Source organism: Lissotriton vulgaris, chromosome 1_1 (assembly GCF_964263255.1).
Source record: "Lissotriton vulgaris chromosome 1_1, aLisVul1.2, whole genome shotgun sequence".
In the NCBI taxonomy this organism is placed as follows: domain Eukaryota; kingdom Metazoa; phylum Chordata; class Amphibia; order Caudata; family Salamandridae; genus Lissotriton; species Lissotriton vulgaris.
Genome location: NC_141685.1, coordinates 239,630,028 through 239,654,611, shown reverse-complemented (window position 1 = coordinate 239,654,611; position 24,584 = coordinate 239,630,028). Strand labels below are relative to the sequence as shown.

Below are 24,584 nucleotides of genomic sequence, written 5' to 3'. Positions count from 1 at the left end.
TCCCTCGCAAGCCGCAGGATGGTATCTCTGTCTCTGTAATTTAGGACACGGGCAACTATGGGCCGCAGAGCAGCACCTATTGGAGGTTTTGGCGCAAAAGTTTGATGCGCTCTTTCAATAATGAAGATAGATGACATGGCGTCCGTACCAAATATGTCCTTGCATAATTGTTCGATATGTCTCCATGCAACCTGTATTGGTCGTCTCGGGTATGCCTGTGATGCGTACGTTGTTCCGGCGCGATCTGGCTTCTAACTCCTCCGCTCTCGTTATGGTGACCTCCAGTACTTTTTCCATGCCGGAGCACTTTGTGGTTGTGGAACGGGATTCATCTTCTACCGCAGAGATGCGTTTCTCCGCGTCGTCCAGTCGCACCCCTTGTTTCTCCATCTTGGTCGCCATACTATCCATTCGTCCTGTCAGATGGTTAAGCTTGACATTGATATCTTGGAGGTTGGTTTTGATGGCTTTGAGAATACTCTCCATGTTACAATCTCCTCCTCCAGTGGTTCAGTCTGACTTTTCGGAGGCTTGCGCACTTCAAAGTTGAGCTTTGATTGTTGTCTGTCCGGCTTACCCATAACTCCGGAGTGTGGGCCAATGTATAGGTTAGTGCCTGGAGTAGAGTCCACTGCTCCGTCACTTCTGCGGGAGCTTGTGATGTGGGGCAACCCGGTCAGAGGAGAGGGTCACTCCTTATCGTCGTTAGGGAGGTTTGCTCCGAAATTGGCTCCGCGTCCACTGTCTGGAGGGGCCTTGGTTGCGTATTCGGACAATGTGGGCCGTGCGGATTCAGCCGTCACGAAGCAGGAACATATGCGTGATATGATAGCCAAGTTAATGCTGTGATTTGGTCATTGACTGTACCACGTCATATGGCAGCAAAGGGGTTCAACATAGACAGTTGTATAAAAGGTGCAGATGTTGGTGGGGTAGTTACTACATCGATACCGTCCCTAACTATGCCCAGTGTAACGTGTCATCCAGCGTGTGCCGCAGAGGGGACATTGGCGGTTGCCGTAGGGTAAGAGGTCTAGCAGGTGTTACTGGTGGTATGTGCTTTGGCACTCCGCGACAATTACTATAGATTTAGTTCGGAGGTATGGTCGTTGGCGGTCACTGAAGCATGCTGGCATACCACATCCACTCCATGCCATACCAGTGAGAGGGTGCAGGTCCTAGGCATTACCAAAACTCCAACGAGCCCATTAGAGATATGTCCGGTTATGCCTCACTTCCGTTGTCAAACAGCAGCCTCTCGCACACGAACTGCGCCTACAGAGTCAGCAATACCTATACTGGCACACAACGTCGACAAGCGGTTTCCGAGCAGCCCGGAATATTAAGTTGCCGTCTTGTTAGGTGCGCTGTTATAATGAAGCCGGAACCACACAGTTCACCGCTCACTATCGTTAACTTCCATCAGTACTTTGGTGGAGGGTTTTGTTTGACACGAAACTGGGTTAGCTGGTCCGGCATGCGTTTTGAGCAGTACACAGCATTCACATGGTCCGATAGAAAGAATAGTGAAGTCCAAGCATTGCTTGCGGTGATTCTGTGCTATCCCCTTGTCGGGCACACTGAGGAACACTGCGCATTACCCGTGATTGATGGGCGCCACCATCTTGTAGATATTGTGTTTACAGCGCCACTTCGCGCAGTTAGCGTCGCAAGGTTTCCAGTAAGTTGTCTACTGCAGTGGTGCCATGCATTCACACGGGGCTGCCAATTACATTAAATAGTCTGTACCTCAGCTTGCGTGATGCTGTACTTGTTGCAGGTACTCGTCATTCCCGTTGTTGCTGTGGTATGGGTGCCGCCATTTTGTGTTCTCTGGACATATCCCGTTCAAAAGCAGATCGGACCTCACCACCACCTACGATGTCTCAGTCTGTAGCGTGGACGGAACTCCGTGCATTCTCACATAGGCGCCGCTTGCGAGTCTTACCTTCCTTGTCCACAGGCGGCTGGTGACTGGTATCGGCTGCTCAATGGCGAAGTGGGCGGGTGGTCGCCATGTTGCCTCGAGTGCTCCGCAACAGCTCCAGCGCTGTTTTTACCTCAATTTGGTGTCGGTATTGGGTTCTTGGTTTGCTCCTGGTGTGCAGCGGTCCTTCCCATCCCCTGCACAATATCTTAACTACAGCAATAGTTCATTTAAACAACCTTAAACGTTGGTAATGCATCCGCCCGGCGGAGTTGCTCGTTCTAGCAGCCATCCCGCTGTGCGCCCCCTAGCGCCTATCCAGGCGTTTTTTTAATGGCTAGTCAGAGTGGTTCTAAAATGTGTCTCCGGTAGTTGGATATCGGCCAACATTGCTTCAGAAAGTCTGAGGGCAAATTTTATAATTAGCACTAACCAGTCGCGGGTGCAGTGCAACGCGATCTGGGCCCATTCCTTCCTGAATTGTGCGTCATCTAAAAAGATGCATGGGGCGTTAGTCACCAAGAGGCCTTTTGGTGCTACATTATTCCTCAAGTATGCAGCCAATATTGTGCCATGTAAAATGGTCCGTACTGCTCAAGTACTAATAAAGTTTCTTTTTCTCCCAACTGTTAACACAAGCGGGCTACGGTCTAGTTGTTTTATAAAAAACTCCCCGCCCATCCGAAATGCGCGCCACTCGTTGTTTCAAGCAACCACGTGACCACATGTTTGCTTCCCCTCCCTGCTGGACCCATGAAGCGACTTGCTTCATTTGCTAATGTAAGCCTTTTCTCTTGCTAATGTTGTGTTTGTGGTTTTAATATGTGCACGTTTCTCCGGCTTGATCCTGAATTAAAACAAGGGATTATAACGGTCTTTAATGAGCACTTTTAACATTATTTTGTCGCCTGTGAAAACTTTGAGCTTTGTGAGAACTACTTTCACATTCCAGATGGATGTTTGCCCCATCTTGTTATACACATAATTCATGTTGTCAAACAAGCCCAACATAGGCTTAAATCTTCCCAAACAGGGCTAGCCGGGCAGAGATAGGCACAGAGTTAAAGTTGTTTGTGATGCTCTTCAAGACATCCTAATATATGTGTCTTGCACACCAATATATTTTTCTTGCACCTTTACAGCATGGGACAGTAATGCCTTTATTTTGTCTGTAACCTGCGTTATGTTTCACAATTGACTTATGGATAAATACTTGTTTGTCTTTTTGTTGATTCTATGTTGCAGGCTCTAATGGTCTATGACTCTACGAGAGACCACACCGGTATAACTGTGAGTTGTACTACACAAATTGTTCATCTGGTTAGGGTGCGCATACCGGCGTGGAACATACAGTAGGTCCTGAAGAATGCTTAGCTAATAGCATAAATAAGCAGAAACATGTTGACCAATTTTATACACTAAAATCGGATGTTACTGGCTACATTAACGAACTAGTCTACATCCGCCTCACTTATTTTAATGGTCATTGGTTAGCCTTTAATAAATTAGTTGAAAGGTTAAAACCAGTCACCTTTTTAAATTCACGTTCCTTTTCACCATCACCCACACATGTACTTGAACATCCTGCTCCACTGTAAACCAGGCGTAGAAGCACACCAGTGAGGCATTCGGCCTCTCTGGTGGTACCCTATGATGAAGCATGTCACCGACCAGGTCAGTGAGTGAGGGTTCTTTTTTACAAACACTGTTTTTTTCCCTTTGCTGTTTTGTTTAACCAGGTGTTCCCTGGTTGTATTATAGTCACTCTTTTGTTGTTGTTTATTTCAGAATCTCCCAAACTTGCGTAAGCAATTTAGTTATTGCTAGAGCTCCAACATGTGCCAGCCCATGTGCCATTTGAACAATAGGTTGTAAATAGGCTGCAGGCAATTTCCATTTATCCATGTCTTTGTTGCGCCAACAACCCTCATCGCCCAATATTCCTTTAGACCATTGCTCAAGTTCTTTCACAGAGGCAAATCTCTGTATATCCAATACTTCCTCTCTAGCATCATGCCAACGCTCAGCTTGTGATTTCACTACGTACATGGATGTAGTGCTTCGCTGCATCGCACTCTCACAGGCTAGGCGGTCTGCAAGGGCATTGCCTTGTCCTATTTTCTCAATGATTTTCTTGTGCGTGCTACACTTCATAATAGCAATTCTCTTTGGGTATGTAAGTGCAGTCAAGAGATTATGCCCTAATTCTCTGTGCATTATCTGCATCCTGTGGGATGTAAGAAAACCTCTTTCCTTCCAGAGTAGGCCAAAATCATGAACCACTCCAAAAGCATAACGGCTATCCGTGTAGATGTTCACACACAAGTCAGTGCTAAGTTCACACGCTCGTGTCAAAGCTAGTAGTTCAGCTGCTTGAGCCGACTTCTGTGGTATGTGAGCTGTTTCCACTACTGTCTCAAGTGTTGTGATTGCATATGCAGCTGAGGTCGTGCCATCTGGTAACTTCAAACAGGACCCATCAATCCCCAGTTCCCCATCTACATCTGGAAGGGGCGTATCTTGCAAATCGATGCGACCCTTTGTCTGTTCCTCAGTAAGGAATATACAATCGTGAGGCTCCTTTGACTGAGACTGAGTCACAGGATACGGCAACAAAGTGGCTGGGTTTAGTGTCGCGCATCTCTTCAAGGTAATATGAGGTGCTAACAGTGTCAATTTGTATCCTGTCAAATGGGCACTAGTTAAGTGTTGTGTCTTGGTCTGATTCAAATATCGGCTATCAGGATGAATGGGAATTTGGAAGAAAGCATTCTTCAAATCAATTACAGAAAATGTAGTTGCTGTTGGACAGACTAAGGTAAGCACTGTCGTTATGTGACAAACCACAGGGTACTGTGGTACTACAATCTTGTTAACTTCTCTCAAATCAATGATGAATCTGTAAATCCTAGTGTCAGTATCTTTTTAGGTTTCAGCCTGGCCGTAGCACTGCGAAGCAGTGCTCGGCCCAGGGCGAAATCTTATGTCCTACAGTATGGGGCTTGGTCCCACCTCTGTCTTCCATTGGCTAGCTCCATAAATGGAGACTAGCCATTGGAAGAGATTGGCTGTCAGTCACTATTTCCCGTCGGAACGCGATTCGGGGGCGTTTCTGTGTCTTTTTTTAAGTCCCGCCCGATACCTCTTCCCATTGGCTGGAATTTTACCTTCCAGCCAATGGGAAGGGGAGACCACGAAAAACACGCCCCCGAATCCCTACAGGGTGCGCTGTGCTTTCGCTTGTTATTTATTTATTATCCACGCCTCGAGCCGTCCTTCCACGTACCGGTAGCGAGTCAAATGGCAACACGCAAACAATCCGCAGTAATAATAATAATACGGATAATGCTCTAAAAAAATAGTGACTGCGATGCCTAATATATCGGTGTTTGGGCATTTGCAACGCTGTGCGTTCCATTGAGAAAAGAATGTGCGTGCATTAAATATCCATGTTCTCATGTATGGTTCCCATGATGTTAGTCCTACAGTTCTGACGCCACTTGAAGGAGCAGTTTGCTGCAAAGGAGCGCGCCACATGCCGGGACCCTCTGAAAATGACATTCTTGAGTGCACCGGAGCGCTCGTAGTCTTTGACAGCAGATTGCACATAGGGAAAGCTGGCAGAAGAGAAGGCTGGGATCTTCTGCAGTGCCTGCTGGCACCACCCGCACAAAGGCTGGTCCCGGCTTCCTGGCCGGCGCATACATGAAGGGGGTGATTGAGACCAGGTAGCCGGAAGAGGAGCAGTTCAAGCCCCGGGGTACGGAGGGAAGGGGGGAGGTGCGAAACCCCTAGTACTCTCTGGCCCTATAGTCTGCTAACCTGGCAGCCGGTGTGTTTTCACCGTGGCTCTTTACCCTGTTGCAGTGTGCCCCGTGGACACACACACAGTGACAGAGCCAGCTTTAGATTCCTTCAGGAATTCATGGATGAATCAGAAAACATTAGACGTGCTCTAATTACTAATTATAGCAACAATCCTCTGTTTCTGATACCTACTGCGTTTGAAGAAAATTCAGGGCAAAAATAGAAAATAACAAACAATAAATCTGCTTGGCTGTGTGGGTCCCTGATGGCGGCCGTTCCTCGTAGTGCTGTATAGGGTCATGACTCATGACAGAATTTTGATACTGACCTTTTGCTTTCTACGTGGGTGGGGTTTAGGAGCTAGCTGCTGCTGACAAAGTCGAGGATTGGAAGAGAAGAACAACTTCTCCGTGAGTGCACTATAAAACCCCTCCTGTATTCATGTGCAAAACTTAATTTGGAGCTGCCTTGATTTGACCAGCATCCCAATATCTCCCCTCGACTTTGAGATCACCATTTTGTTTTCATCTGTGAAAACAGTCTATGCACGTTTGGTGTAACAGATAGACATTCTGAGTCTACCCACATATTTTTAGCCCGTCTCCCCAGTCGAAACCTTCGTAAAAATGCAAGATGTATTTAGACAATGCCATTGCTCGGTTGTACTGGCTGGCGGTGTGGTGGATGGAAGATGGACATAAATACAAATTGTTCTATAGTGCTTGAATTTGATTAAGGGGACGTTTACCTTTTCCACTTCTTTGCGAGGGTCCTTTAAGGTCCGAGACAGCTTCTTAAATGCAGGAATAGTTCGGCGTGTTAAGCGCTTGCTGCTCGTTTATTTACCCGTGTGCTTATTTGCATATTGCATAAAATCCCAAGTGCACATCTTACGTTTATAGAATGATGTTGCTGGCTGGCGATCCTTTCTGCCTCGTTAGCTCTTTGTTTATCGCGAAAATATGTGTTCTGTCTGTAAACTATGCAAGTTCTAATCCCAGTAACAATATAGGTGGAAAGTCAGGTTTGCCTGCAAATTGCATGTTTTATTTGCAAGTTAATGCTCCTGCTGCAAAGATCTGCGTGGTACCTTGCAGATCGCACGTTGGAGCCCCGAGGTAGTTAATTCAGGCATTCATCCTTCAGCGGTGGATAACTTGTATGATAAGTTAGCTAATTATCTGTACAGGAATTCAGTTTGTGGTGTTTGCTCTACAGATTAATTTTATTTAATCATATTCGTGTAACTTTTGAACAGCTCCATTTTTTTCATCAAGAAAAGGGGGCACCTTTCCAGAAAGCTAGGAGGGTCGAAATATGCGATTGGCTGAGCTGTATTGACGGGAACCAGTAGTCGATGGTACGCCATTAAGATTTATGATGCTGAGTCAATCCTGGCTTATATTCCTTGTGCTGTGAATGCAGAATGCTGCGGCCTTTGTTGCAGAGCAAAAAGCTAATTTATAGTGTTGTGGTGATAATCATGCCCTATTTTATGCACATGGCCATTCACCGTGTGCGAGTGTTTACCCCTGTCATTCAACATGTCCCTCCACATGACAAAGTCCAAGCAAGAACCCTGCAAGTCCAAATTCTAATTCGCAGTCCTCTGTATTTTGTGCGTGTTACATCCAGGGCCACCGGAATTATTCGATTGTGCTGCCTCCGCGATTTTCGCATAAGTTATAGATTTGCCACATAATCCATCTTCGGTTGCATAATCTTCAGATTTTAGCCAAAATGTTTTTGTTTCTAGCTCAAACGTTTCAAAAGTTACTATAAATGCAGTGATCCGTGTTGCAGTGCGATGGAAGGCCCTTTGCAAAGCTGGACTGATGACCTCTCCATTGCTTATTGGTATATTTGGGTGTTAAACAGTTACTGATGATGTGTAACCAATACCCATACAGTGTTAAATAGTTGAAAAATTTCTAAATAATGAAGTAATCCTATTACAAAACATGCAGCCTTTTGCTGCATAATTTCCTTTTCTTGGCACAATTACTCAACCCTGCCGCATAATTAATCTCTCATGCTGCATAATTCCAGTGGCCCTGGTTTTATTCTATTGTGATTCTAATGCCAGTCACAGTGACTTCTACGAGAAGACCAACTAGTGAGCATAATTGATTTGTTTTTTAACCTATATTGGAGGGATTGATTATTATAAGAGAACAGGGCGGAAAGATATCAATCAAGAAATTTGCGGCCAATAAAAAAAAAGTATCACTCGTATGTATTGCTATGTGACTGCTAGGTGCGGAGAATTAATATTATTCTGCTAGGGTTGTGATGGAAAGCCAAGTAGGCATGTTGTACTACTCGCCTGAGAGTTCAGGAACCCACAACCAATTGTATATGGAAGCATTTTATCTGTATGATGTGCTCTAGTAAAGTGGATAGATGTGTGTTACTTGCTCTGATCCTCGAGGCCCTCAATCATCAACTCTGACTGATTCCTGTATAGAGGATTGTTTGAGAAGCTGCTTGCTGGCACACCTGTGTGGACTGTGGACATATTTACATATAAGTATTTAATTTGGTGCCCCCTGTATCTCTTTGCAGTCCACATACAAGATGCTTTGGTACATGTTCATGGGAAAATGTAATAGTTTTTTTTTTTTTAAATCTTTTATTGAAATTTCAACAAGACAGACATAGGACACGTCAACAATACAGGCGTGCATGCATTCGCCCGACAAACTGTAGCTATCCCACCCTCCCCAAACAGCGGAGCCCTGCGGTGCCGTGTAGATTGTGTCCATGGGTGCTGGGGAAGCCCAATAGGTGAAGCAAAGCTCCGATCCGGTCCTATGAACAGCCAACCCCCCTCCCCACCCCCACTCCCATCCCACTCGCAACTCCCTTTCCCCGGTGTGGCAAGTGCAGGCACATCGATGTACATGAGGCCTATTGGATAGGCAGGATTTAGTTGAGTGATCGATGTTCCCCCCGAAAGTCGTCTGGGAGCCGGAGCACCCTGAGGTATTTTGGGCAGGTGATTTCGTTAAATTCCTCCGATAGGAGAGAGACGAGGGGTTGCCATGTCTCGAGGAATGCGTCTCTGCTTTGAGTGAGGGAGGCCTGTATCTTCTCCATCCCCATAATGTACCACAGGTGGTGGAGCCACCCCGTGTGAGTAGGCTTCCTGGAGGTGCCCCACAAAGAAAGGATGTGTTGGGTGACTGCCCCCATCGCTAGCCCCATCTGTCTTACCCTGATCGATTTGAGAGGAAATGTGATAGCATTGGGAAGGCCAAGAAACGTGTATGCTGGAAACCGGGGAATGTCCGTGTCAAAGTGTGTGTCGAAGCTCTTGAGCACCTCCTCCCAGTATCCCTGAACCTCTGGGCAGTCCCACAGGATGTGAGTTAGTGTCCCTTGTTGTCCACAACCCCTCCAACACCCGGGGTCCCTGCGCGGGTTGCTGTGATGAAGCCGCGCTGGTGTAAGGTGCCAGTAATACGCTATCTTCACAGCTGCCTCTTTACTGGCTACATTGCGGGCGGTATGGTGAGCCCTGAAGTATATGTCCTGCCATTCCTTATCTGTGAAGGTGCGTCCCAGTTCGCGTTCCCATCTATTCTGTCCCGCCGAACGCGCAGCGGGGGGGGGGTCCGAGCATCGCGTAAAGGTCAGTGATTGCGTGCTTGTCGTTCGTTTTCGTGTGGAGCCATTTTTCGTAGGCTGTGAGGGGCCTGCTCACGTGGGGCAGCACATCTCTCTCCGTGAGCCAATGCCTGAGTTGGAAGTATTGAAAGCGCTGGATCTGCGGGAGAGTGTAGCCGTCTTGCAAAGTGCGCATCTGCATAAAGCCCGTAGGGTCAAAGAGATCTCCAGCCGCCTTGCAAGCAGAGTCCTGCCATTGCGGGAACGACCCAGGGGTCAATCCCGGGGGGAACGCTGGGTTCCCAAACAGGGGGGACATCGGGGACGGGAACGTGGTGAGGCCCTTCGGGACCGCTACTCTGTCCCAGACCTGCATTATCGTGCGCGTGATGGGCGATTTCTGGAGGTAAGAAGGCCTGTCTCTGCGTCCCAGGAATGGGACTTTCCAGAGGGACATCTGGCCCATGGCCCGGTCCTGAAACAACCACTGCTTCTCCGACTCGGGCCTACTCCATTCCAGGAGATAGCGGAGTTGCGCCGCTTGGAAGTAGCGACGCAGGTCGGGGACCCCGAGTCCGCCCTCCGCTGTGGTCCGCGTGTTTAGGTCTCTCCGCAGACGCGGGCGCTTGCCAGCCCACACAAAGCGTGTAATGGCGTCCTGTAACTGTTTGAGCACGCCGAGTGGGGGAGTGACCGGTATGGTCTGGAACAGGTACAGGACCTTCGGCAGTAGGGTCATTTTTATTGCTGCCACACGTCCCAACCACGAAAGTGGTTGACGGCTCCATCTTGCCAGATCCCCTTTCAGGGCCGTCAGTAGAGCATTATAGTTGTGCTCGACCGTTTGAGTCGTAGTCGGGGTTAGGGAGATGCCTAGGTAGGGTATGGTCATCCGAACTTGGAGGTCTCCGTATGTCTGATGGCCTCGTCTCGCCGCCTTCGCGTTCCGACCTAGGGGCAGGACCAGGGACTTCTCCACGTTCATTTTGAACCCCGAGACATCCCCAAAGCTCGCCACGTCCGAGAGGAAAGCCGGTACTGACGTCTGGGGGTTCTCCAGGGCCGCCATGATATCGTCCACGTACAGACTTATGGTCTGTGGTTTTCCACCAAACCGGATGCCTGTAATGGACCTGTTGTCCCGGATGCGCTGGGCCAGTGGTTCAATATAGAGAGCGAATAGTAGGGGCGAAAGAGGACACCCCTGCCTGGTTCCCCGTCTGATGTCTAGAGGCCTCGAGCGCACCCCATTGACTGTGACCTTGGCCTGTGGGGCGGCATAACAACCAGCGACCCATGTGCGGAACCGGTCCCCGAACCCAAAGCGCTCCAGGACTGCGTCCAGATATCCCCAGTCCACCCTGTCGAACGCCATCTCTGCATCCACAGAGAGTAGGGCCGCGTCGGAGTCATTGTAGTGGGCCTTATCAATGACATGAAGCAGGCGCTTGGTATTGTCTGCACACTGCCTGTTGGGGATAAATCCCGCTTGGTCTGGTTCAATGATGCCCGGCAGGCACGGGCCCAGTCTAGCCACCAGCACGCCCGTGAACAGTTTTAGGCCGAGGTTGAGTAGGGAGATGGGTCGGTATGCTTTGCAGTGGGACGGGTCCTTACCCGGCTTAGGGAGGACCACGATGTCAGCCTCAAACATGTCTTGTGGGATGGAGCCTCTGCCCTGGAAGGAGTTGAAGAGCCTCGTTAATACTGGTGCGATTTGGGGGCAGAAAGCCTTGTAAAAGCTCGCCGAGAAGCCGTCCGGACCCGGGGCCTTCAGAGGCTTGAGACGTGCGATCGCGGAGACAACCTCCTCGGGTCGGATGGGGGCATCAAGGGAGGCACTGGTGGGTTCATCCAGGGGCGTTATCTCCGTGGCTTGGAGGTAGGTGGCGGCGGAAACCCCCCCAGCAGTCGGCTCCGCCGTATACAGCGAGTCATAAAACTCTCGGAAGGCCTCCGCTATGTGGTCATCGTCTTGGGCGACCGTCCCATCCCTGGTACGGATGGAGGAGACCTTCGCCCGCAGGGCCTTGGCTTTAAGGCAGCTCGCCAGTAGGCGACCTGTCTTATCACCACCCACATAGTAAGTGTGGCGCAGTCTCAGGGCCGCGTACTCCGCCCGATCCAAGTCCAGGCTGGCAAGATGGGCCCTGACCGCCTTAAGCTGCCTCCAGATCCTGGGGGCTCCGGTCCGACTGTGGGCTTGCTCAAGTTCAAGCACTTGGGTGGATAAGGACTGTCTCTTTTCCCTCCGTCCCTTGGCTTCCGCCGCGGCTACCGAGATCAATTGTCCCCTCGCCACCGCTTTAAGCGCCCCCCACACCACGGTTAGGGAGACCTCAGGGGTGTCGTTGGTCTGTAGATATTCCGTGATGCGGTCCCGGAGCCGCTGCATCACCCCCTCATGCTGCAAGAGTGCATCATTGAGGCGCCATCTGCCTTTCTTTTGCGCGACCCTAGGGGCATGTATGTGCACCACAAGCGCATCGTGGTCCGACAACGCCGCCGGGAGCACCTCCACATCTTCTATCAGGGGGGACAGGTCCGCGGAGCCAAAAAAGTGGTCGATACGTGCGTAAGTTCGGTGCACGTGGTAGTAAAAAGTGTATCCCGGGTCAGCGGGATGGTGTTTGCGCCACAGGTCCACAAACCCCTCGTCCGTCAGCCATTGACTCCCTTCTCGTGAGATCGCCCCGGCAAACCCCTGTCGGTGGCCGGACCGGTCTATAGTGGGGTCCATCACCAGGTTTGTGTCCCCGCCCTCCAATATGGCTTTAGTGTTGGGTTGCAGTGCGTCTGCCAGAGCCCCCCTAAGGAATGGTTCTTGCATGGTGTTCGGTGCATAGAGAGAGCCTACCACCATATCCAACCCCCCTATATGGACAGTGTGGGCTAAAAATCTCCCTTTAATGTCAGCTACTTTGTCCCCCACCGTCCCCTTAAAGTGGCGCGCTACTAGCAATGCCACCCCCGCTTTCTTCTCCAGGGTTGAGGAGTAGTGCTGAATCGGGAAGGCCCTTGATCGCATCCTGTGCCAATCCTTAGAGATCAGATTGGAGACAATGGATTGAACTCTCGTTATCGGATTGGAGTCAATGGATTGAACTCTCGTCATCAGATTGGAGTCAATGGATTGAACTCTCGTCATCAGATTGGAGTCAATGGATTGAACTCTCGTCATCGGATTGGAGTCAATGGATTGAACTCTCGTCATCGGATTGGAGTCAATGGATTGAACTCTCGTCATTAGATTGGAGTCAATGGATTGAACTCTCGTCATTAGATTGGAGTCAATGGATTGAACTCTCGTCATTAGATTGGTGTCAATGGATAAAACTCTCGTCATTAGATTGTAAATGTAAACGTATTGCGACTTATATAGCGCACGTATCACCCGAAGGCATCAAGGCGCTTGCCTTGGGAACCCGTCCTGGCTTTTTCCCTGTGAGATAACCCCTACTGGGCATCCCAAAGGTGAAAGCCAGGCATCCCGCAGCGGGTGGGCCGCTGTAGTGGAGATTAAGCAAGCTATTGCCCAGAGTTGCAGCGTGGGACCCCATGATTAGAGTAGGCATCGAGGCGAGAATTATCGAGTCCGTGGACATTTTTGGGCTCAGGACCCTGCCGCGTCGGGAATTGAACCCTGGTCCCGGGCCAGACCTCTGCATCAGGGTCTGCCGCTCTAATCAGTGAGCCACACTCCTCCACTGGAGTCAATGGATTGAACTCTTGTCATTAGATTGGTGTCAATGGATTGAACTCTCGTCATTAGATTGGTGTCAATGGATTGAACTCTTGTCATTAGATTGGTGTCAATGGATTGAACTCTTGTCATTAGATTGGTGTCAATGGATTGAACTCTCGTCATTAGATTGGAGTCAATGGATTGAACTCTCGTCATTAGATTGGAGTCAATGGATTGAACTCTCATCATTAGATTGGTGTCAATGGATTGAACTCTTGTCATTAGATTGGTGTCAATGGCTTGAACTCTTGTCATTAGATTGGTGTCAATGGATTGAACTCTTGTCATTAGATTGGTGTCAATGGATTGAACTCTCGTCATTAGATTGGAGTCAATGGATTGAACTCTCATCATTAGATTGGTGTCAATGGATTGAACTCTTGTCATTAGATTGGTGTCAATGGATTGAACTCTCGTCATTAGATTGGAGTCAATGGATTGAACTCTCGTCATTAGATTGGAGTCAATGGATTGAACTCTCATCATTAGATTGGTGTCAATGGATTGAACTCTTGTCATTAGATTGGTGTCAATGGATTGAACTCTTGTCATTAGATTGGTGTCAATGGATTGAACTCTCGTTATCAGATTGCAGATCCTTACCCAAACACGGCACTCAAATCTGTATCATGCTCCAAGAGGAGCCCCCGGTGTGCTGTTTCTTACAGAAACCTGGCTCAATAATGAGTCAGAACCAGACCAGGTGCAATGTCTCATACCAGAATACTATGTCCTGAGGAGTGATCGGGAACAGGGGAGGGGAGGAGGCATTGCCATTATTTTAAAAGAGGGTTGTAAATGTCACATCGTCATCAACATCCTACCGGATTGTGAAAACTTTTCTTTCTCCATCCCACTTTCCCTCACCCACACCTTTTCGGGTATTCTGATTTTCCACCCCCCTGGACCCTATGTACAATTGTTCAAAGTTTTACCACAAATTCTCACCGACATGGAAAGCTCTCCCTACAATTTCACTGTACTAGGGGATCTCAACTTGCATTTTGACGATCCCTCCGACACAGTAGTGACTGAACTAATTCAGAATCTCCTAGGTATGCAGATAAAGCAAAGTGTTACAATCCCACGCATGAAAAAAGGGCCCCTCCTAGAACCCATCTTTTCCAATTGGAAGGCACTCTCAGTAGGAGACACGGTCCCAGTGCCATGGTCTGATGACTTTTTGGTCCCTTTCTCCTGGGATCTGCGGAAACCCGCTCTTACCACCGGAACGACCAGTAGCTGAAAATGCTAATTGTCCAACCTTCTGTTGGACTCGTGGAAATCAGCTATGGAAAACTCCATACCTTCTTTAGATTCCTGTCCCACTGTCAAGAATAACAAATTTAGCCATTGAATCGATTCCTCCCTTGACCTAGTCATAACTAGGAAACATATTCATAAAAAACTAGGATTAACCCCGTTCCGTGGAACTCCCCCAAGCTGCGTGGATCTCCCCCAAGCTGCATGAGTACAAACAAACCTGCAAAAGACTTGAGAGGAAATGGAGAAGAAACTACGACGCAACAAGTAAACTGAAATGCAGGGACTCCCTAAAAATGTCACACACGTGAAGGAGGTACAAGCATCCTACTATGAGGAAAAAATTAACTCCGCTTCAAACTCCTCATACAAAAAAATTTCCATTGCTAAGCATCGCCTAAAACTACCGATGAGGGATGCCCACTTGAGGGCTCGCACAGATGGTGTGATGCACTTGCAGAGTTCTTCTCAAATAAAATCAAGGATATCTACAATTCCTTTCCCTCTCCCGCCTCCACTGTTAATCCGCTTTCCGTGGAGAGCTCCATGCCCGATGAGCATGCTCTCAAGGAAATTACCTTTATGGTTATGGACCCCCTAGTGAACATCTGTGCCTTAGTAAAATCCGGCTCTCCCTGTGACCGGGCAGCCCCTCAATTCCTAAGCAAGGCAGGGGAAGTAGCCCTCCTAGTGTTACTAAAGCTGATTAACTCCTCTATCTCGACCAGACTTGTACCGCCACTTTGGAAACACACCCTGGTGAAGGCGCTACTGAAGAAACCCAACCGTAAGCCCGAAATTCTTGGGAATTACCGCCCTACTTTCCTCCTTCCCGGGTTCAGTAAAATGCTAGAAAGGCAGGTTAATTCAGTTATTTCCACCTTCCTTGATTCTCACAACATACTTCACCCCTCGCAAACCGGGTTCTGCCCCCAACATGGGACCAAAACTGCGCTACTGACAGTGGTTGAAAAGCCCAAAATGATTATCGACAAAGGTGGATTGACAGCCATCATCCTTTTGGACCTCAGTGCTGCTTTTAATACTGTTAACTATGACATCCTGATCCATAGACTGAGGAATGTTGGACTATCAGGCGGTGTTATCACCTGGCTGCAATCCTTTCTCGAGGGTAGAACCTTCCAAGTCTTTGAAGGGGATAACATTTTAAACCGAATCCCACTTGGCTGCGGCGTTCCTAGGGGTAGTCCCTGAGCTCGACACTGTTTAATATCTATATGAGCTCCCTGGCACAGATTGTTCTCCCTTTTGGGATAGACATTGTCACCTACGCCGATGACACCCAATTAGTGATGGGCTTAAATCATCCAGGAAACTCTTAACCCTGCCTGGAGAGAGTTCCAAAATAGATGGAATCCTCCTTCCTTAAATTGGATGAAGATAAAACGGAGCTCATGCACTGGGTAAGTCACCCACATTTGATATCAGTTCAACATGGCCAAACTGTCTTTGCTCCCCACCCACGCCCAAAAATCAGATCAAAAGTCTAGGCATTTGGCTAGATCGGTCACTCACATTTGATCATCGGGCGACGACACTGATGGCATCCTATGGATGCTCCGTAAAGTCCATCCGCTCCTCCCCCTCTCAGCAAGGAGACTCATGGTCCAGGTCTTGATTCTCTCCTGCCTCGAGTACGGATATGCTCTGTATCTAAGAGCTCCAGGGGCAACCACAAACAAACTGCAAGTTATTCAGTACTGTGCAGCCAGCATGCTTCTTAAGATCTCCAACAGCCACTCTGCAAGACCTGCCCTGAAAACCTTGCACTGGCTCCCGATTGTGGAAAGAATAAAATTCAAGTCCCTATGTATTGCTCATAAGTCTTTCTGGAAGAAAGGCCTCCCCATCCTCCGATCCATCATCTGCCCCTACTGTCCTAGCAGGTGCCTCAGATCATCCAGTCTCTACCTAGGCTCAGTCCCCAAAATCAATAGGAGGAGAAGTGGTGGTCGGTCTTTCTATTACACTTCTGCTAAGCTCTGGAACCCTCTTCCCCCACCCCCAAGGCCTCCCATTTACATTCAGACCCCAACCTCCTTTCCTTCTGAAAACCAGTTTTTTCGAAAAACCCACCGACTAAGCTGGTGTGACCTGCCATGTATCTCTGCTAGCGCTGGGATGCCTTCTGATAGCCATGTGTTCTATAAATATCCGTAACATAACATTATTTTATAGAGGTGGGTGAGCCAGTGAAGGACGTCTGGCTTTAGCTCAGCTTGGAGGTTACTTGGATCCTCAGGCCAAAGCAAGCCAAGCCACTTGTCTGCCTCAGGAGGCCCTCTTTAGGGGTGACTGACCTATATTGAAAATCGTGTTTGACTTTGCCACACATGGTGAAAGCAGAGTCGAGATCAAGTAGTTTACACTCTTCTGCAGTCTGCATTGGCCGTCTTATTGTTAGTAGTTTTCTTGGGCTACTCGGGGTGGCACGAATAGTGCTTCAAGCCCTGGTGACCCCTTTAACACCCATACTCTGGGTACCATTGATACGATGTACTACAGATTTATAAAGGTTTTAAAGTCCTTGCCAATTGGGGATGCCAATTCACATCTAGCGATTTCAGCCTGCTCCAGTGCACTTCTAGAGTCATAACCATCCGGTTCTGGAGCAAAAGGTGTGGGGGTGACCATCCAAAAATGATACTTTGTTCCAGATGATGACGGAGGCAGTCTTGGGGCCTGCAACCTGTGAGCCCTCTATATTAATGCACGGGGATAGCTCTCTGTCTGGAATTCATGTTTTAAATTTGTCTCCCCGGTTTATTGTCCTTCTGCACCCTTCGGCAGTCCCACCAGACGCAGATTATTTCTGCATGATCTGCCTTCTGCATCTTCCATGGAGTGTTCGTAGAGTGTTGTCGGTTCATTCAGTCTTTTAAGCTTGTGTAGTGGTGCCTGCCACATCTTACAGGGAGGAAATGCGCCCTTCTACCTCCATAGCTCTCGATGATAAGTTGAGCAAGTATTCGCAGAGGAACAAGACCCTACACCATAAATCTTGTCTGTCAAGTCTTTGTGGCTGTCTTTGATCACTAGGAGTGCTGCTGCTGGGGAAACTGTCTCTTCATGTGGTAGTAGGGGAGGCCCAGTGCTCTTACCTCTACTGACCAGCCATGTGCCACCGGTTTGGTGTATTTATCTATCCCTCCCTGGCCCCCTACACCCTTCTCCTTCACCATGTTGGCAATCGAATATCCAGCATGAGTATTTACTGCCTTGGACACTCACACATCCTCAGTCTCTGCCCCAGGGCAATTGGTTGCCACTGTTGCGGTGCAAAACCAGATCAATGCCTCTCCCCCCAGGCCGCGCCCCCACCCCTCACCTCTGAGTCTGTCAGCAAGGAGTAGGCCGTCCTCTTCTCTTCAAGTCTCCCACAGTGGGTCAGAATTGGTGTGAGGGGAAAGCCGCCTCATGTTTATAGGAGGCAAAAGATGAGAGATGTGCCTATCCACCTCTTGCCACCCCAACGGAGTGTCCGTTGGTGACTGCCACCCTCACGGTCTACTCTGAGGTCTTGGCAGGTATTCTCAGCCCGTCTCCTCTCTCGGGGAGCCAGCAGTAGTAGGGGAGAGAGCCGAGTTGAGCCCCCGTCCCCATATGCCACAGCAGGAGTCCCCATGGGATGACTCCCACGGGGACTGTCTATTCAATGGCCGCTGACCGTGTTTTCTGCCCCCTTCTCAACTCATAGTGGGTCCAGCAACAGGACGGAGTGATGGGGGGCAGGTAGCCAGCCTCCAGCAATGGCTGATCCCTCTCCAGAGGGGCAGGATGCTGGAGCATATTTAGGGCGACACAAAGCCTGTTTAGATTGCAGCTGCCTGGAAAAATATCTTCAATTAGTGTAGTGTAGAGACCACTGATAAGTTTCATATTTTTGCTCCATTTGTCTCAGTAGGAATTAGTAGTAGAGTTCAAGATAATGTTTGATTGACTCTGAAGATCTTCAGGGCACAGTTCAACTGCTGGTAAAGCTAGAATTTGGAGAGGTCAAATTCCTTCTGCAGAGTTTCAAAGGGTTTGAGGGTCCCCTGAGGAAGGACATAGCTACCTCATAGGGATCACCTGGAGTGTGACAGTCTATTCCTCCTTAGTGGAGTCATCGTTCACCAGCAGGAGTAATCAGCTGTATCATCTATATGGGGACAATCTTGAAGAATCAATTCCCATGCTGGAGTATGGTCTGGACTCCTCAGCCCCTTCTGTGCTTCGGCTTTTAGTATTGTTCCCTTTGCATCTGGCCCATTTAATTAGTTAATTTCCACACTCTTGGAGTGTGGGTCCCCTGAGGGGTTCCAAAAGAGGGTTATCTAACATTGTGCAAGAGCTGGGGCTATATCTGCACATCCTGAGGAAACCATATTGGATTTAGGTTTAGGAAATACGCCTAGGAGGCAAGCCGGTGGGGAATTTGATTTGACTATGTTATGCCCTGTTGCCTCATTAATGTAAATTGTCTCTGTTTCCCACATTTTGATCCAGTTCATTTTGTACCTAAAAAAAATGCTTTAAAATCTAATGTGGTGGACATGAGTGCTGGCAGCGAACGTTCTGGGAAGTCTAATGTGAGGAGTATGTTGTCCACTTACAGCATAATTTCCAGGTTGCCGGCTTTGGTCAGTTCCCCAAATGTCTCCTGAGCAGTATAGGGTGAGTGTGAGGGGCTCTGGGGCTATCAGGAAGAGTATGGGTTATAGGGGACATCCCTGCCTTATGCCGCATCCAATGGGTTTCTTTCTCTTCCTTTTTCTCTTCTTTTCTTCTTTTCTTGTCTGCCATCTGTTTGTTCTCATCTAAGTGCGCTCTTCACATTATGTGTTGTATGCCTGCACAGAATTTAGATTTTCATAAGTTTAAAGATTCAGAAAGTCTAGACTGTTATGCATTTTATCCCTAGCTTTATCAGCATCCAACTTAAACAGTTTCAAAATGACTGCACTTCCCAGAGCTCATTGAAATGCATGACTACGGAAAACTGTACCTGGTGCACAATCATGACACACTAGGTCTCGTTGTTAATCCTCCCGTGTATGCAGCAAGTCCTCCTCTCTGATAATGCACATTGAAAACAAGATGCATAGGCTTTTCTGGTTTCAGTTTCTATGAGTTCGCAATTGTAGTTTTTTTTCAGTGTTTTACAAACGTTTAAAATATTTTTGCTCTGTAAAAATTCACAGGGCCCGTGTTCATCCAAAGAATGTTGAGTTTATTTCCTTCTCTTGCTTGTCCTTATTGCCATTTCTAATATCCATCAATCTTCTCCTAACTCTCTTTTTTGAATTTGCTCTTTCAGGTAATGTTTCATTGTTCAGCTCACCTCCAAACCTGTCTCATTTCCCATTGATCGCTTTCCAGCAGTCTAGTCGCAGGATGTGAAGGTAGAGGTATGTTTGCATCTCATTATCTCACAAATATTTGATTGCAGCTGGTGAACGTTTTTTTATTCTTTTAAAACACCAAAAGGAGGAAACTCATTGAGGGATACAGGTTGCAGGGAGCATCAGTGACCTAATATATGTGACATATGGAAACACATCATGGTTCGGCAGTATTGCCATTTACATCAGAGTCGGAGCAAGATCTACTACGGTAAAGGGTGATCACAAGGCAAGGAAGACACTAAGGACTATAAAACATGCCAATCCTAATCGCTCAGTGCGTCAATGAAACAATAAATTATAAGGAGGTAGGTGTAAGGGGAATGCTTCGGGGAACACATAAGGGTAGAACAACATGATGTCTAATCAATGCCATCTGCCGACGTGGCTCCTGGCCCCCTGTCGAAAGGGGAACAGAGATCGCATGTACAGGAGGATCTACATCATACTTCGGCACAATTATACAGTAGTTATGCATTCACGTTGTCTCAGACATATGGCCATATGTATCATTACAAATTGCGATTGCAAATGCCAAAATTCTCTGAATTTCGCGTTTGCGATCGCAATTGGGCTCAATGATATATATGAAAGAAAAACTGACACGCAAAATAAGGAATCGCAAAATATGCGATTCCCTATCTTGCGATTGCATTTAAGGAATCTCAAATTGCGATTCCTTAAATGCAATGTAAGAAGCACAGAAAAAGTGCAATTTGGCCTTAAGGAATCGCAAATTTACACCAACTTCAAGTTGGTGGTAATTTGCGATTTCTCTGAAAAATTCACTTTTTTCGCATTTTTCAAAGTGCCATGTGGCGCACTTACATGCCCTTATTTGGGGGTGCAACAGGGTGTCCTTTTGACACCCTTCCACCCTTGAAATTGCATTCTCAATTTGCGATTATCTAATTGAGAATCATAAATTGAGAATGTCTTCCCATTCATTCCTATGGTCTTCTAGGCCCATAGGAATGAATGGGGAGGTATTCCTAATTGCGTATCGCAATTGAGGAATATGTAGGATTCGCGGGGGGCGCTAGAGGGCGCACTGCGGGATGGCTGACTGCTAAGTCAGCTCCGCCGGACGAGTGCGTTTTCACGGACCCCTTGGCCCCAATTTCATCCTGTTCTCCGTGAAAAACAGCGGAATGGATGCTTAAGTGATCCGGCTCAGTAATGTATTGACGCCGGCCAGTAAATATGCAGCACGACGAAGAAATCGGCGAAAATCCTCCCGGCGCTAGTAGGCTGATCAAGATGGCGGCGCGCGGTCGCGGCGATCACAGCTGAAACCGAGCGCTGTCGCCCTCGGAGGACCACAGGACTCTCCCCATCCCGGCGCACAGTCGGTGAGAAACGGGAACAGGGGTAAATCAGTTGCGATATGAATGTGCACTGGACAGATCTTTTAGTATGCACTGTGCGTTCCACGGCAACCAAAATGGCGGCGGCGGTGACACGCAGGATTGGTGACTCTGCCCCAGGCACTGCCGGCCCCCCGTTCTACGGCGCCAGCAAGTGAACAGGTACCGGAAAGCTACACAGCGCGGCTAAGGGGGCGAGCAGAGGAGATAGGCGGCAGGGGGCTCGCCGGCAGAGGTGTGGTGGTGCGAGGCTTCCCAACGCTACAACGCGCCGCACCAGTAGGCGCGAACCAGAACCGCCGGCACTAACGGGACCGCCTCACACGGTCAGGCTGTTGCATGAAGCGCACTGCAGTCCCCTAAACATATCCACCATCACGAGACACGCCTGCGTGTCACCGGACGCTGCCCTGGGCCAGTATGTGGCTAAGTGGCCATTCCAATGAATAGATCCCCAACGCAGGGGGTGGCCAGAGCGCAATTGCGACGCACACGGACAACGACCAAACCAGCAGCCCCAACGAGCCCGACAGTCGCTAGCCCAGCCGCACCCGCGGGCGCCATGGGGAAGCCCGATAGACAACAAACGAAACTGCCTTTCGAGGCGAAAAAGTAAACGGCGAAAACGGGAGCTGCTCTGGACACTGACGGAGACCAGGCCCTGGGAGACGGCGCCGGCATGGAGGCAGTGCTGAGGGCTATCCAGCAGAGCTTGCACGACATGAACAACAAAATGGACAGCGTTGTGGCAAGGGTGGACTCGCTGTCGAACAAGCTGGAAAATCACGGCGAGCGGCTGGTGGAGGCGGAGCAGAGGATCTCCTCGGTGGAGGACCACTCCAGATCCATAGCGAAAACACACAGCGCCATTGAAAAGACCCTGGAAACCCTGAAGGCGAAGGTGGAGGACCAGGAAGCGAGGTCCCGCCGCAACAACGTACGCATCTCGGGCCTGCCGGAATCCACCAACACAGGCAGGATGGAGACGTACGTGGAGAACATGCTGAAGGATATCTTCGGGGCTGAAAGCTTCTCTGACGTCTTCCTGGTCGAACGGGCACATCGTTCCCTGGCCCCCACTCCAAAACCGGGGGCTACGCCTCGGATAATCATCGCTCGAGTGCTCAACTACAGGGACAGGGATGCCGTACTTCGAATGGCGAGGGAAAAAGGCGCCATCACCCACCAGGGCAACTCGCTGGAGTTCTACCCAGACCACACCATGGCGGTGCAGCAGGCAAGGAAGGAGTTTGCTCCAGTGAAGAAGAAACTACGGGAACTAGACATTGGTTACGCGATGCTGTACCCAGCAAAACTTAAAATCCTAACGGATGGCAAGCCGGTGGTTCTCACGACGGTCCAGGCCGCGCAGGACTACATCAAGACCCTCACCAAACGTCGGAAAAATCAGGAGACTGCGGCCAGAATGAGCGACAACGACTGAAGACAAAATAACTGCTCTGTGCGCGACATTGGAGTACTTTCTCGGAACTGGCAGCGGGCGACGGACACTTCTGACAAAGTGCACCTGCACGTCGAGATCCACAGGACTGATGTTGTCGCTGCTGATGAACTATGGAAGGGAGACGCCATCGGCAGTATCGCAGTGAGTACACTTGGGGAGTGTTGATGCAGAACCCGGACACGTGCTCTGGGTCTCGCCAGATTAGAGACATGCGGCCGGCTGGCTGTACTGACTGCTTTATCACCGTGCTACCCTGAGACACTAACTTCGAGGGTCTGTGACACTACCTGCATGGGTATTGAAACCTCGGAGGGACATGGAGGGAATGACGCTGATCATGTTATATTTGCGGGGGTTTGGAGGCGGGAGGAGGGGACTAGGGGGTGTTTATTGACGTTATCATTAACTAGAGATCGCACTCGTCCACATCCACTATGTGGGTGGAGATGTGTGCTTCGGGCGGCACCCCCAGGAGGGTGTTCCCCACAACATGTTTAATCACAGTTCTGAAGTTCGGGGGGGAATGGCTTTGGCAAAGTTTGGGCGCTAAAGTGGGAGGCGGGGGGTTGGGGAAGCTGGGTAGAGTTAATATGTTTGCACTGTGTCTGAGAAGCATTGCGACCTCTTTTATTGCCTGTATTATGTATGCTGTAAATGAGCTGTTCCACAGGTGGCCACATAGAACACGCGACGCACAATTTCACCTGACTACGTACTAATGGCACGCTCTGACACACTCAATTTCATCACATGGAATGTCAGGGGGCTGGGGAATCCGAAAAAGAAACGGCAGATGTTTGCGTACTTTGACAGACTTCAGGTAGATGTGGCATTTCTACAAGAAACACACATGGCACCCAATTCCACATCCAGGCTGGGCTCAAAATGGGCGGAATCAGCCGCAGGCGCATATTACTCGACGTACTCCCGTGGCGTCAGTATCTTGATCAAGAAAGGTACACACTTCAAGATTAAAGACACGTACACTGACACAGGAGGGAGATATGTTATAGTGGCAGGCGAGACAAGACACCAGAAACTAGCCCTTGTGAATGTGTATGGTCCGAATGTGGATGATGCGGGTTTTTTTGAACGGTTGTGGCACACTATAGCGGATTTACAAGCGGACAATGTCATCTGGGGAGGGGACTTTAACGTGACACTCAGGGACGGGCTCGACAGAGCGTCACACACACCTGAGCAACATACCAAGGCGAGGGAAATGCTGCTGGACGCAATGTCCAATCTACATGTAAGCGATCTGTGGCGGCTACTACACCCGGGGGAACAGGTTGCCACGCACATAAATGCTGCAAATAGAAGCTGGTCCAGGTTGGACTTTTGGCTGGCTACACAGGACGTCCTTGCATGGGTGGAGCAGATAACACATCTCCCGAGAACACTATCGGATCACGGCCCTGTACTTTTGAGGTTGCGGATCCCACACTATGTCCCGCCACCCTACACCTGGCGCTTTAACGCACAGGCCCTGCGTGATCCGCTATATGTCGACACAGTCCAAAAAGCGATCACTGACTACTTTGAACTGAATGCCCCCACCACGGAGGACCCGTGCCTCCTATGGGAAGCATTTAAAGCAACAATACGGGGCGTGTGCATTACCACGTCCGCTGGCATATTAAAAGATATTCGTCACCAACTAAAAAGGAGGGAGGAGATGCTTCAAGACCTGGAGCAGAGATACACAAACACTGGAGACACGGCACTGCTCAGTGACATTCAGACACTACTATTAGAATATAACACATTTTCTGATGACGAACTTAAATATATCTTCAGGAGAACGACGGCTAGGAGATATGGGGAGGGAGGCAGACCGGGCAGGGCCCTAGCAGAAAAGATTTGTTCGGGGAGGGCGCCACAGCACATAGCGACTATACATACCAAACAGGGCACTCGTGCGCATGACATGCCGACCATTCTGGGTGAATTCAGAGACACCTACGGGACACTGTATGGGGCCAGAGCTCAAATA

At 49.1% G+C, this 24,584-nt stretch overlaps 2 protein-coding genes across 3 annotated transcripts in view; one reads left to right on the top strand and one right to left on the bottom strand.

Annotated features, from left to right (window-relative positions):
• Positions 1-24,584, bottom strand: part of LOC147745336 (uncharacterized) — a 460,883-nt gene that overhangs the window by 348,183 nt on the left and 88,116 nt on the right. The gene's annotated exons all lie outside the window — the stretch shown is intronic.
• The window catches only part of LOC147745337 (uncharacterized), a 123,977-nt gene that overhangs the window by 50,092 nt on the left and 49,301 nt on the right, over positions 1-24,584 (top strand). For both annotated transcript variants that reach the window (XM_086952244.1, XM_086952243.1), the window contains exon 2: positions 19,672-19,762. The gene's annotated coding sequence lies outside the window, so the exon portion shown is untranslated. The remainder of the gene's footprint in view (positions 1-19,671; positions 19,763-24,584) is intronic.